Raw genomic sequence first — 12,988 nt, forward strand, 5'->3', positions numbered from 1 at the left:
AGAAACAAACGTGCTCGTCGATCGTCGAACAAAGAATGCCCGTCACACTCGGCAACGCTCAATTTAAAGGCTGCACAGAACAATCTAGATAACGTCGCAAACAGCTACCAGCATGGGCTGGAACATTGTGGAAAGACACCCGAGTGGCCGGAACCTTCGAGACAGATCTCGGTGCATCTTTCGCTACAACAAAACTGATAAAGGTGTGACTTGCGACATCGAGCATTAACAAACAACGATTACAGAACTGATGCGCGGTCCAAAATCAGAGTGATAAGCTTGTATGCCGGCGGCTGTTAAAAAACAACAAATACTGTTTGAAGGTTTCGCGGCATTACTCCCCCCTTAAAAAAAAACATCGCCTCGATGTTCCAAAACAAAGAAACTTAAACATAAACACTGCAAAGTTTAAACACCACAGATTCTTTAACGCGCGTAATATGGCTTCAGTCGTACATACAACATGGACAATTTCTGGGCGTGCGCGTCGCCGTTGTGATGCTGACGTTCCGTCGGGAATGACTTCATAGTCCAGTGGTCCGACGCGGCGAAGGATTTTGTATGACCCAAAGTATCGACGCAACAACTTTTCACTTAATCCGCGACGGCGAATTAGTGTCCAAACCCACACTTGGTCTCCTGGATTGTACTCTGCACGGCGTCGTCGTAAATTGTATCGTCGACTGTCGGTGCGCTGTTGGTCTTTAATACGCAGCCGTGCGAGCCGTCGGGCTTCCTCTGCACGCTGCAGGTAGGCGGCGACGTCAAAGTTGTCTTCGCTGGTTACGTGCGGCAGCATTGCGTCGAGCGTCGTCGTGGGCTCCCTGCCGTACACAAGCTTAAACGGGGTCGCTCTGGTCGTCTCCTGGACTGCCGTGTTATACGCGAAGATCACGTACGGCAAGATGGTGTCCCAGGTCTTGTGTTCGGTGTCGACGTACATAGCGATCATGTCCGCGATCGTTTTGTTCAGGCGCTCCATGAGGCCATTGGTCTGGGGATGGTACGCAGTTGTTCGTCGATGGCTTGTGTGACTGTATTCCAGGATGGCTTGCGTCAATTCTGCCGTAAACGCCATTCCCTTGTCCGTGATGAGCACTTCTGGGGCGCCGTGTCGCAAGAGAATTTGTTCGACAAAAAATTTGGCGACTTCTGCCGCGGTACCATTTGGTAGTGCTCTTGCTTCGGCGTAACGGGTAAGGTAGTCAGTGGTCACGCACGATGATCCACTTGTTACCCATACACGAAGATGCAAAGGGGCCGAGGAGATCCATCCCAATTTGCTGAAAGGGCAGGATTGGGGGCGGAATCGGGTTTAGTAGTCCTGCTGGTCTGATCGGTGGCGTCTTGCGTCGTTGGCACTCACGACACGTCTTCACGTAGTGGGCAACGTCGGCAGGCAGTCGCGGCCAGTAATACTTCTCTTGGATTCGACGCAACGTGCGCGCAAATCCGAGGTGGCCTGCTGTGGGCTCATCGTGCAACGCCTGCAGAATTTCTTGCCGAAGGGTTTTAGGCACTACGAGAAGTTGTGCGGTCTTGTTGGGTGCGAAGTTCTTCTTCACGAGGAGGCCATTGCTTAACGTGAAGGATGATAAATGTCGCCTGAACACACCAGGAGGGGAAGCGGTCTTTCCTTCCAAGTAATCGGCTAGCGCTTTCAGCTCAGGGTCTGATCGCTGTTCTGCGAAACTGCTGGCGCTTACCGGTCCCAAAAAGGCGTCATCGTCATCGTCCTTCGGGGGAACATCGACGGGAGCGCGGGATAAGCAGTCTGCGTCGGAATACTTTCGGCCCGACTTATAGACTACAGTCATGTCAAATTCTTGAAGTCGTAAGCTCCATCTGGCAAGGCGGCCGGAAGGATCTTTCAAATTAGCCAGCCAGCAGAGCGCGTGGTGGTCGCTTACCACCTTGAATGGTCGGCCGTATAGGTATGGACGAAACTTAGAAGTGGCCCAGATGATTGCAAGGCACTCCTTCTCGGTCGTCGAGTAATAGACTTCGGCTTTTGTGAGTGACCTGCTAGCGTAGGCGATTACTTTCTCCTGTCCGGTACACTTCTGGACGAGAACGGCTCCTAGGCCCACACTGCTCGCGTCGGTGTGAATTTCGGTCTCGGCGTTTTCATCAAAGTGGCCAAGTACGGGAGGGCATTGCAGGCGGCGCTTGAGTTCGTCGAAGGCTTCTCCTTGCGGCGCTTCCCATTTAAAAGGTACGTCAGCCTTTGTAAGCTGCGTCAACGGTTCGGCGATCCGCGAAAAGTTTCTGACAAATCGTCGATAATAAGCGCACAGCCCAAGGAATCGGCGCACAGCTTTCTTGTCGGTAGGCGGTGGGAATTGTGCGATTGCAGCTGTTTTCTCCGGGTCTGGGCGAATACCGTCCTTGCTAACGATGTGACCTAGGAACCGGAGTTCTTCGTAGGCGAAGTGACACTTCTCTGCTTTTAGCGTTAGTCCCGATGACTTGATGGCTTCCAACACTGTCTGTAGTCGTTTTAGGTGGTCTTCAAAGCTTGACGAGAAGACAACAACGTCGTCCAAATATACCAAACAAATTTGCCACTTCAACCCTGCCAGGACTGTGTCCATTACTCGTTGAAACGTGGCTGGTGCGGAGCAGAGGCCAAATGGCATCACCTTGAACTCATAAAGGCCGTCGGGTGTGATGAATGCGATCTTCTCGCGATCTCTTTCGTCGACCTCAATTTGCCAATATCCGCTCTTCAGGTCCATCGATGAGAAGTACCTTGCATTGCAGAGTCGGTCGAGAGTGTCGTCGATGCGGGGAAGCGGGTAGACATCCTTCTTCGTTATGCTATTCAATCGGCGGTAATCAACGCAGAAGCGAAGTGTACTGTCTTCTTGACCAAAACGACTGGTGCTGCCCAGGGGCTGTTCGACGGCTGGATTATGTCATCAGCAGCATTTCCTCAACTTGATCGCGAATGGCCTGGCGTTGTCGCGGCGATAAACAATAAGGGCTTTGGCGCAGAGGTCGGGCGTGTTCGTCCGTTATTATGCGATGCTTGGCCAGTGGTGTTTGTCGTACCTTCGATGACAATGAGAAGCACTCCCCGTAGCTTCGAAGCAGACTGAGAATCTGGTCTTTCCTGTTGTGGGTCAATGCCGGGTTGATGTCAAATGTGGGCTGGCAGAATAGGTCCGGTGCGTCTTCCAGCGTTTGGTCGTGGAGGGAGAATACATCTTTGAGGTCCGCTAATTCGTCCAGAAAGGCGATCGTCGTGCCCTTGTTGAGATGCCGGTATTCTTCGGTGAAGTTTGTTACCAGAACCTGAGCTTGACCTCTGCGGAATTTCGTGATGCCTCTTGCGATGCCGACACCTCGTTCTAAGAGCAATTGGATATTTCCTTCGACGATGCCTTCAGCGGTTTCGATGTTGGCGCTACCTACGCAGACTGCGATACTTGATCGGGGCGGGACGTTCAATTCTTCGTCGAGGACGTTTAGAGGGATGTGTTGCATCGACGTCGTCGTAGCAGGGATGGCTTTGTCTGCAGAGAGCTTGATGAGCTTGGATCGCAGGTCGATGATAGCCCTGTGTTCATTTAGGAAGTCCATGCCTAAAATCACGTCGCGGGAGCACTGCTGCAAGACCACAAAGCTGGTGGGGTAAGTACGCCCATTTACGGTTATTCTTGCAGTGCATCGTCCCAATGGAGTAATCAGTTGCCACCTGCGGCGCGTATCAGCGGGCCATCCCAAGCGGTGGTAACTTTTCTGAGCTGAGAGGCTAACGGTCCACTAATGACTGAATAGTCAGCTCCGGTGTCTACTAGGGCAGTGACTCTGCGACCGTCGACATCAACTTCAAGGTCACTTGTTCGCGTCCTCGCATTGCACGTGGGCCTTAGTGTCCGATCTCGGCTCCGTCGTTTCTTCAGGTCATGGCCGGGGCATACCGTTGTTACTTCGCTGGGCGGCGGTGTCTGCTTGCACTCTGGTCGTGTTGTCGTCGATGTCGTTGTGTGGAGCGGCGATGAAATGGTTGCGTCGTCGTTAGTGGTCGTCGGCGGCGGAGGATCTTCGTCTTTTCGCCGTTGAGCAACCTCACCTCCAAAGGTTGCTGCGTTTAGTTTCCCCTACGGGGGCTTGGGACCTTCCGCGCACACTACCGTCATAGTTACGTCCTGGCGACGCAAAGCGGGCCCTGTACGGCGATGGAGACCTGAATCGACGGCTTGGTGGCGCAATCTCACCGCTACGCAGGTAGTTGTCAATTTCTTGTGGTCGTTCAGCTGGGCGTGGTCGTGGAGCGTCGACTGCAAATCCGCGGAGACCGATTCGTCGGTACGGGCAGTGGCGCAGAATGTGGCCGGCCTCACCACAGTGGAAGCATAATGGCCGGTTGTTTGCAGTCCTCCAGGCGTCGCACTTCCTGGGGTTTGGGGGTCGTTGGTAGGTTTGGCGGGCGGGGGCCAAGGGGCGGTTTTCAGGAACAGGACGGTAGCGGCGAGGGCTGGGAAAGTCATCACGTCGGGGCGGAGGGCGACGTAATGCACCAACATAGTTCATTGCTGTTGCCTCTTGAGCTGGAACAGTGTGCCCGCAAAAGAACTAAGCAACTCGGCGGTGGCGATAGAAACAAACGTGCTCGTCGATCGTCGAACAAAGAATGCCCGTCACACTCGGCAACGCTCAATTCAAAAGCTGCACAGAACAATCTAGATAACGTCGCAAACAGCTACCAGCACGGGCTGGAACATTGTGGAAAGACACCCGAGTGGCCGGAACCTTCGAGACAGATCTTGGTGCATCTTTCGCTACAACAAAACTGATATAGGTGTGACTTGCGACATCGAGCATTAACAAACAACGATTACGGAACTGATACGCGGTCCAGAATCAGAGTGATAAGCCTGTATGCCGGCGGCTGTTAAAAAACAACAAATACTGTTTGAAGGTTTCGCGGCAATATGCAAGTGCTATCCCGTGCGGTTGCGCGTATAATTGCAGAAAGTGGCCTGAACATAGATTTGCGGTTGCTATGATACTGAAAGCGTAACGGCTTTAGCTAGAAACAGTAGCTTCACTACATTGGTCGAAAAACTTTTTTCCTACTTTGGTCCAAAAACTTTGTTCCTACAAAGAACAGTGGGTAGGCCGTCATTGCACCCACCACTGCTTCGGTGGTGGACGACGGCTGCTGTTGCGGCGCGCGTCGTTCTCTCCCCTCTTCTTTTTTTGTTCTTCTCTGTTTTTTCTTCTGTCTGCGCGAGGCAGCGGAGGTGGCTCAGCTACATAACCAGTAGCAGGCCCGTGCATTTTCTTTTTCTTCTTCCTACAGCCACAACAGCAACAACAAAGAACAGTGTTATTGTTTGCGAGGTAAGGCGCCTTTATCATTGTTCGCAATAAAGCGTGCCACCTGACGCTGCGTTTCTTATTCTTCCCGCTTGCTACTTTATGTTTTTGCTGTGGCAGTGCGTGCCAACTACTTTTCAGAATGAATTAAATCACATTACTAATAACAATGATGAAACTTGGGTAAATTTAATTAAATACATTACTATTTACTGCTAAAATAATGACACTACATTACAATTACTTCTACTGAGGAATTCAATTATATTTAAATTATTTCTCAGTTTTCATCCACGCAGAAAGTAAGCATAGCTATAGAAAACAATAAAGACGCGACGCACACATTCCTTCGCCTTCCATGGAGGCGAAAAGCAAGGCGCCCGTGTGCTGTGCGATGTCAGTGCGCGTTAAAGAACCCCAGGTGGTCGAAATTTCCGGAGTCCTCCACTACGGCGTCTCTCATAGCCTGAGTTGCTTTGGGACGTTAAACCCCACAAACCAACCAACCAACCTTCGCCTTCCTGCAAGTTCCATTCACGAAACCTTTTACATCACGCTTTCATACAGCACATGTCATTACAAAAATATGACGAAGACAAAAAAAAAGCAACAAAACAGAAAAATAGTCGAATACTCGCGAAATGAGCGGCGAACCCAGCAGCTTGCGGGCCCGCAGCTCAGCCTTTTGCAGGCACCAAAGAAGCTACGTTTTTTTGCTTCGGTGAACCCAGCAATCGACCTCGGTACATTTCGCTCCGCAATGATCACGACATGAATCCTTCCCCCTGTCTCCCTCCCCTCCTCCTTTCCCACAATTCCACCCTCTCTCGGCCCATGGTGACGAGTGTAACCAGACACCACTGTACCCTAGCCGAAGCACCAAGGAGTGCCAACAGCAATTTTATTACTTTAACTAGTACAGAGCATTCGCACTTATCTTAAGCTTTAAACAATATATGACACTATCTTATAGCTAAATATTCGGTTTCATACGCAATTGGCTCATTAACCCAGAATATATGGATCGCTTACTAGCACAGTGCGATTATGCTGGGCCTAAGCTTACCGCCAGATCCTGTAACGCGAATTTAGGTTTTAATCACTATTCCCTAAATATCAATCAATTCGACCCTGTAAATGTTCAACATAAGTGCATAATTCAGCAATGGTCCAAACTCGTGGTTGATTAAGTCACCTATAGTATGGTTAGCCACATAGCTTGAAAAACCAGCAAAATAGGCGAAGTCCCGCTTTGACCTTCGCTGATCTGAAAGTTCAAAGTATTAGCCTGAGTATTTTTCTGAAGTTTTACCCCCGTGAGCAGAGCTGGTGCTCTAGAAACTAACACAGTCAAAGTCAGAGGCGTACTAGATCAGGGGTACAAAGTAAAACATCTTATCTTATCTTCCTTTTATCTTGTTCTGTGTCTTCTTGTTCGCGCTGTTTAAATTAACAATGGATCTTATCATGTGACAAAAAATGTCTGGAGTATAGAACTTGCCTCGAAAGTAAATTTATATCAGTATTCTCTATTCAAATGACTGTAAGAAGAAACCAACCTCTTTACAATTGTTACTTTCGGCCTTCTCAATGGTTGAATCACAATTTTTGAAAATTTTGTGCAATACTGGGTTGCTGTCTTGGCCCAAAAACGCGCGCCTCCACTCCCTGATGCTGCCGGCCGCGCGCGCCATGAAGAAAAAGCGTGTCGTGAGCAGCGAAAGGTGAGCAACGTTTTTTTTTTTTTTGCATACCTGTGCTGCATTTCAATCAATTTAGGCTGACCACGCAAGCCAGTGCCTTCACTTGCCCAGTTTGTGAACAGGCGCTGGCGCGCGTACGCATATATTGTTGCTAAACGGCTGTTTTAGTTCAGTTCGTTAATCAGCTGCCATTACCAGCAACGGCAAAGTTCTTGCCAAACTATGCTGCATTTCAAGCAGTTTAGCTCAGCACGGCGGCTAGCGCGTTCCTGATGGTCATGCCTACATGTTCATCCATGGAGCGACCAAGTATATACTCGCAGGTCGATGCGCAGTTAGATAAGAGAGCACCAGCGCCTGACGCTTTTGGCTTGCTTTGCCTAGTGGTTAGTTTCGCGTGGTGTCTCGTTGAGTTTTACGGGCTGTTACGCTTTCTTTTATGGCCTTCTGGCAACTTGGAAGGAATAGTTAAACCATTTCAATGTTTCCGCGTAGTAAGTACCGGTCCGCAATTTCTAAGGCGCCTAGAAAAAAAGGGGACGCAAAAAAAAGGGAAAAAAGAAAACAGAATCTTATACGTCGAAAACTGGGTCATATGCTCCTCACACGCGTAGTGACATGAGAATGCACTTTAAGGGGTGCACTGATAATTCCACCTACTCCGCTTCTGAAAACTTGCATTGCACCCGAGCATTTGTTCTCAGTGTTTCTAATAAGCTATGAACGTCTCGCTGATAGGCCGCATGCTGTTGCAGCCAGTGTATTAAATATTTAGAAGCGAAAGATCACTAGGTCAGCTTCGGCGCGTGTCCCGTACGCCGCTGTTTGACCTTCAGCCGACCATCAGCTGCGTGCCTAGAGGCGCGCGGCCTGCTCGACGCCCGCTTCTTCTTCGCACATGTGGTGCACGAAGAGGGCGGCGCTAGATTCTTTATCTGCTGCTACTTCGCGTCTTTTACATCGGACACCTGCTTCATGGTCACACGTGTCCCACGAGCAGACACTCAGGATGCAACCACACGCTTTCTATTTGTCTACGTTTAGCCATGGTAAACCTTTCCTTAAGGTTTTTCTCGAATGAAAAGGGTAGCGGGCGGTCAATTAGTATTTTACAAACCGAAAAGTAATGTTGAGGGATGAAGCAAAGCTTGGAAGTTTCTGGTTAGTGTTTTCGCCATGATGTGTAATATGTGTATTGCGTGCGGGGCAACAAAATTTAGCATGCGAGAATCGGGAAAGGAAAGTAACTGTTCGTAATTTCATTCCCATACCACTCTTTCCAGTTTAGCCTGTTGACACGGTTTGGGTATAAGTTGCATCACAATGAAAGATCAGAAGGGCCAACTGGTGGTGTGTGCCATGGCGCAACAAAAGCATCATACCACCCCCTGGTTTTTCAGGTGTCAGCGAAAGAGCTTGCGCAGTTGTGCTCCATGAGCGCTGTCTTCAGTGTCTTAGCTGAGCTACCTCTCTTTCGACATTTGTGAAAATACTCACAAAGGGCACGTAAAAATCATCCGCCTCCCACGAAACAATATGTTTGTGTAGCTTTGACTTTTAAGCTTTACATATTTCCTCCTTTAATTTACAGATCGTGTATTTTAACAACTATGGAACTGTTAATAAACCTGAACAACCTGAAGAATGCGTCGTTGTCATGAAATGAATGTTACCGATATGTGAGATATGAATGCCAGTTGATTTTTCATGCACTAGCACACTTGCAACTTGACAACATAGCCTACTACTGTTGGTTGGCTTATAGGGCTTATCGTCCCAAAATTACCCAGGCTATAAGGACGTGCTTCATTGCGAAATCATTTTTATATGGAAAGAAAAGTGCATTGTGGCTAGAAATACCTTAAGGAATATTAAGTACACTTTCGTCGTGTAATGAATGCAAGGCAGGTTTCAGTATGACCTAGAATATTTTCAGTTTATTAAGGCTTGCAGCATATTTTTATTCAGCATATTTTCTAATTTTCACAGCAAGGTAAGCCTGGGGAGGAAATATTTGAAGTTGTGCTGTTGCTGACAAGGTCTTAGTGAGGAGTACTTGACGTTGGTTCGAAGGGGTATGCATTTAAACTCAAAGCAGTGTTCTACCCCGCATTACCAAGACGGCTTAAAATGTGTATATAAAACAAAATGCAATGAATTCTTGCTGAATGAGCCACGAGCGTAACTTTGAACATTGCAATGAGTAAGGCATGTTCGATTGTGTGTCATTTGCCAGGCTCTCTAAATCTAACGTCCAGCTATTTTTGTCTCTGCCTACCTTTCCTGCATTGTGTGGTATTTTGTGATGTTTGCCATTTTTGATAGTACACATGGTGTTATGCGTCGTCCATTTCGTCAGTTGAACCAAATCGGAACACGGGCGCATCGGCCGATGCATCTTAATAAATTTTCGGATCCTACTACGAGGCCTTGTTCGCGATGAGGTTATTAACAAAAAATTGTAACTTTAATATTTCCTACAAAATTCCTACTAAAGTTATGATGCCAAATGTTTGATTTGATTTTAAGTTAATTTTCGGTGCCTGTATTTTTCCAGCAGACCCACTCGGAGAGAGACGGGACGATGTTCGACTACGCAGTTCCTAAACCTTTCTAATGTCCTCACTGTGAGCGGCGAAGAGCATTCATGTTTAAGGCAAAGTTACACTAATCTCCTTTTTGTGGCTTCACAACTACACATTAATAATGATTGATTTAAAAACGTACGAAACGTCACCTGGTTTGCTCAAACCATACTTTATTGATTCAGTTTTGTCCTTTTCCGTATCATCTCTTCTCTTTTCACAGTCCAAGCTGGCGACCATATGCAGGCAAGTGGTCGCCGAGGTTTTCCCGGAGCGTTCGCGACGCATGCACAGTTTTTTCCACATTTGTCTCCTATGGCCGCTCTCTGACCGCACCACAGGAACAAAAAGACAAACAAAACAGCAATGGTAACAGAACAAAAATCTAAGTAGGATACAATACTGTCCAATACAAAATTTGAGGGCAGCTATATATTTAAGTCTTTTTACCATATATTGAAGCAAATAACATGAAAGATGCTTGTATCTATGTATGTGCTCTCAGAAAGAACTCTAGTGTTCTCGCGAGCCAACCAAAACTGCACACAAGCTTTGCTGACAACATTATCGCTCTTGTCAGTTGTGCCAGGCACAGCAAATCTGAGCGGTCTATATCCATTGCAGTCCTCCTTGACGAGGAGCAAACTTTGGATAACGTCATACATGAGCCGATTCGTTTAGCCTAATGATCAACTGATACTTGTGGAGAAATGTATAAATTGCTGTGTGGTAATCTTTATGACAATTTGAACTGCACGTCAAGGGTCCAAGGTGGCACATTACCTGTATCATGCATCTTGTAGTGTTCAGGGAATTTAAGCAAAAGGTATTTCAAGTCTTGCTGGACTGGACTTTCTTGTCCGTTTTCTAACTACCGTTGAAATATTCCTCTACACAGATGATATATGTTCGTGGTGCTCCTGAAAGAACACGCAAATTGTGCATGTGCGAATAAAGACAGCAAGATGCTGCATTGCATTATTCTTAAACAAGCGTTTTCTTGTTATATCTTCAGAGAAATGCGCCACAATTTTTGTTTCACGGTGGAATCTTTCTCGCTATGGGCTGAAAGTTGCTAGCATGTGCAGCTAGAACAATATGCTACCGTCAAAACAATTCTAGGTGTCATCATTGACAAGTTCCCTCTCGTGGCCATTACATGTTCACCAGCTTATATATCACAATTTTTTCTTATATATCCATTTTCGCATTCGCTAAGCTAGACGAAGCGTTTGTTCTAGAAATTTTTTACTATACTGTTATATGGAGCACTTTATGAAAGCGTTCTGCGCTATATTCAGTTTGCTCACGAGAGCCTCTCGCAAGCCAACACTATGTTGTTGAAACTGTGCAATATAAAGCTTTAAGAGTCTGTCTCGCCTCTATCTTCTGAAAAGTTAGTATTGTTTAATGCTGCTGAAACGGATGCGGAGCGAAAATTTCTGCTGCGGGCGACCGAGGGTTGCATTGAACGCAACCTGCGTTTCGTTGAACACATGAATGTTCACCGGCGTCATAGGCAGAATACACTTTCATGCCTTGCGCACGCGGTGCTAGCAGACGGTTTTCTGCTCCACTCGGTTAGTGCAGTAAATACCCTTCTCGTTCTCTCCACGACAGTGCGCGCGTCTGCTGGAAAGCCGTTACCACCATCCTCCTCTCTCTAGCGAGCGCAGCACCGGAACACCTCTAGAGCAGCACAACTTGTTGCCATGGTAACGGCGCATGCGCCGAGGCGCTCTTTTTAAGGTACCGCGAAATTCGCGCACGGGTAGCGTAGTGTAGCTTTCGCTAGGAAACACGTCCACAGTCTTCTGTGGCCGAGAACAGACTGTTACCACAGGACCTGCTTGGTGCCAAGCTGCGGTTTGTCTCGTGTGAACCTCCCCACGCAGCATACACCTTGGGTCCAGGGTTAGTACGGTGTTGGCAAATTTCCAGCATTGTGTAGAGCCGGACGTTATCAACATAGTGCCAACAGTGGGTCCAAGATATGTGCTGCCTGGTATATGTCCACCCACTTACAGAGAACAGTATGGCAGCAGTCTCCAATCCCTTCGCAATACCAGTGCACAGTCATGTCATCTGCACCGCCGTGGGAGCTTACTTCATGAAAATTCAGGTTATATATATGGCACTAAGAGCATAACCCACAACCCCGGACCTGCACGCAAATTAGATATTTGGTTACTACAGTGGGCGCTACTTATAGACTCTGATGTCTCTTTCATGCTTGACTCCTAAGCCATTGGCTTCCCATAAACGCAGACCACAATCTCGGCAGCGCTCAGTCACCGCGCTTCGGCTAAGGCTACTGAGACAGCCGTTCTGCAAGCCACCACTACGTATATTCTGCAACAGCCACCTGCAGCGTGAGTTTACTTTCTCGCGCACTGCACAGCAGTCGTTCAGTACACAACGGATTCAGGAACAACACGTCATTGACTTAAATAAGCTGCGCACTTAAGCCTGCGAGTTGAGCCATCGGTTTTTTCTACAGTGGTTCACTGAGCCATCGAGGCATCGCAGGAAACGACCACGGCGATGTCAGCAAGGACACAGTGCATGACGATACATCATTCGATTTTACGTTGAGATGCAGCCAGGCATGTGGTGGCTGAATTCTGGCTTCGCCAATACTCTCTTGATGCGATCCGGAACATCAGAACGGACATTTTTATAGAATTGATGCTACTTGCGACTGTCGATTGCCGTACAATCTAGAGGCGTCATCATCTGTGTGTGCGCTTGTTTGTGCGGCATTATGTCTGATTGATTTGTGTTTCATCCTTGTTTTGATTTTCTTCACGTTTTAACACAATAGCGATAAAGGCACTGTTTCCTGAATACCCCGCGTCGGCGATGGCTCCGGAAACTGAACTGGTGTTGTGAGGGAAAATCATGAGCATGGCACTGGCCGGCAGTAGGTTGCAGCTGGCATGGCCACGCACCAAAAGAACGGGGGTTGCCTTACGTTACGGTTGGCAGGAGCTGTCAGTTGTGGCGTCTGCTTTAAAATGAAATGGTGATACCTGAATCAAAATGCTAGGGTCCCTGGAGTCTTATTGCCCCTAGGACACTCGGACCCGCTTGCACGGCTTGGTTAAAGTAGCCGGGATTTTATAAGTGGGGTGGTAGCCTACGCTATTGCCTAATATCCTTATAGGCGGAGCTTTTGTGTCTGTGTGTTCCTTCAGTTCCGTCTTTTGTGTCCGCCATAATTCACGATCAACGGGAGCTGCATGCCAAGGAAATTACCAGGCGGACAACTCTTGCTGCATTAAAGTGTCTGTTATAATTATCTTCGTCGTCACTGCATCATGGATGCGTCTGTAGTCCTTGAAATGCAAACATGGTTTGGAAGGAGGCCTT

The 12,988-nt window shown here is 47.9% G+C and overlaps 1 long non-coding RNA gene across 5 annotated transcripts in view; it reads left to right on the top strand.

Annotated features, from left to right (window-relative positions):
* LOC146180620 (uncharacterized) overlaps positions 1-12,988 on the top strand; it is a 225,455-nt gene that overhangs the window by 59,989 nt on the left and 152,478 nt on the right. The window contains exons 5-6 of one of the 5 annotated variants that reach the window (XR_014700103.1): positions 5,312-5,352; positions 9,589-10,544. The exons of the other annotated variants lie outside the window; for them this stretch is intronic. This is a non-coding gene — a long non-coding RNA (uncharacterized LOC146180620). Of the gene's footprint in view, positions 1-5,311; positions 5,353-9,588; positions 10,545-12,988 lie in introns of those variants that run through there. 5 annotated transcript variants of the gene reach the window in all.

The sequence above is a fragment of the Amblyomma maculatum genome, chromosome 8, assembly GCF_055883805.1.
Source record: "Amblyomma maculatum isolate TAMU_Amacu chromosome 8, ASM5588380v1, whole genome shotgun sequence".
NCBI lineage: Eukaryota > Metazoa > Arthropoda > Arachnida > Ixodida > Ixodidae > Amblyomma > Amblyomma maculatum.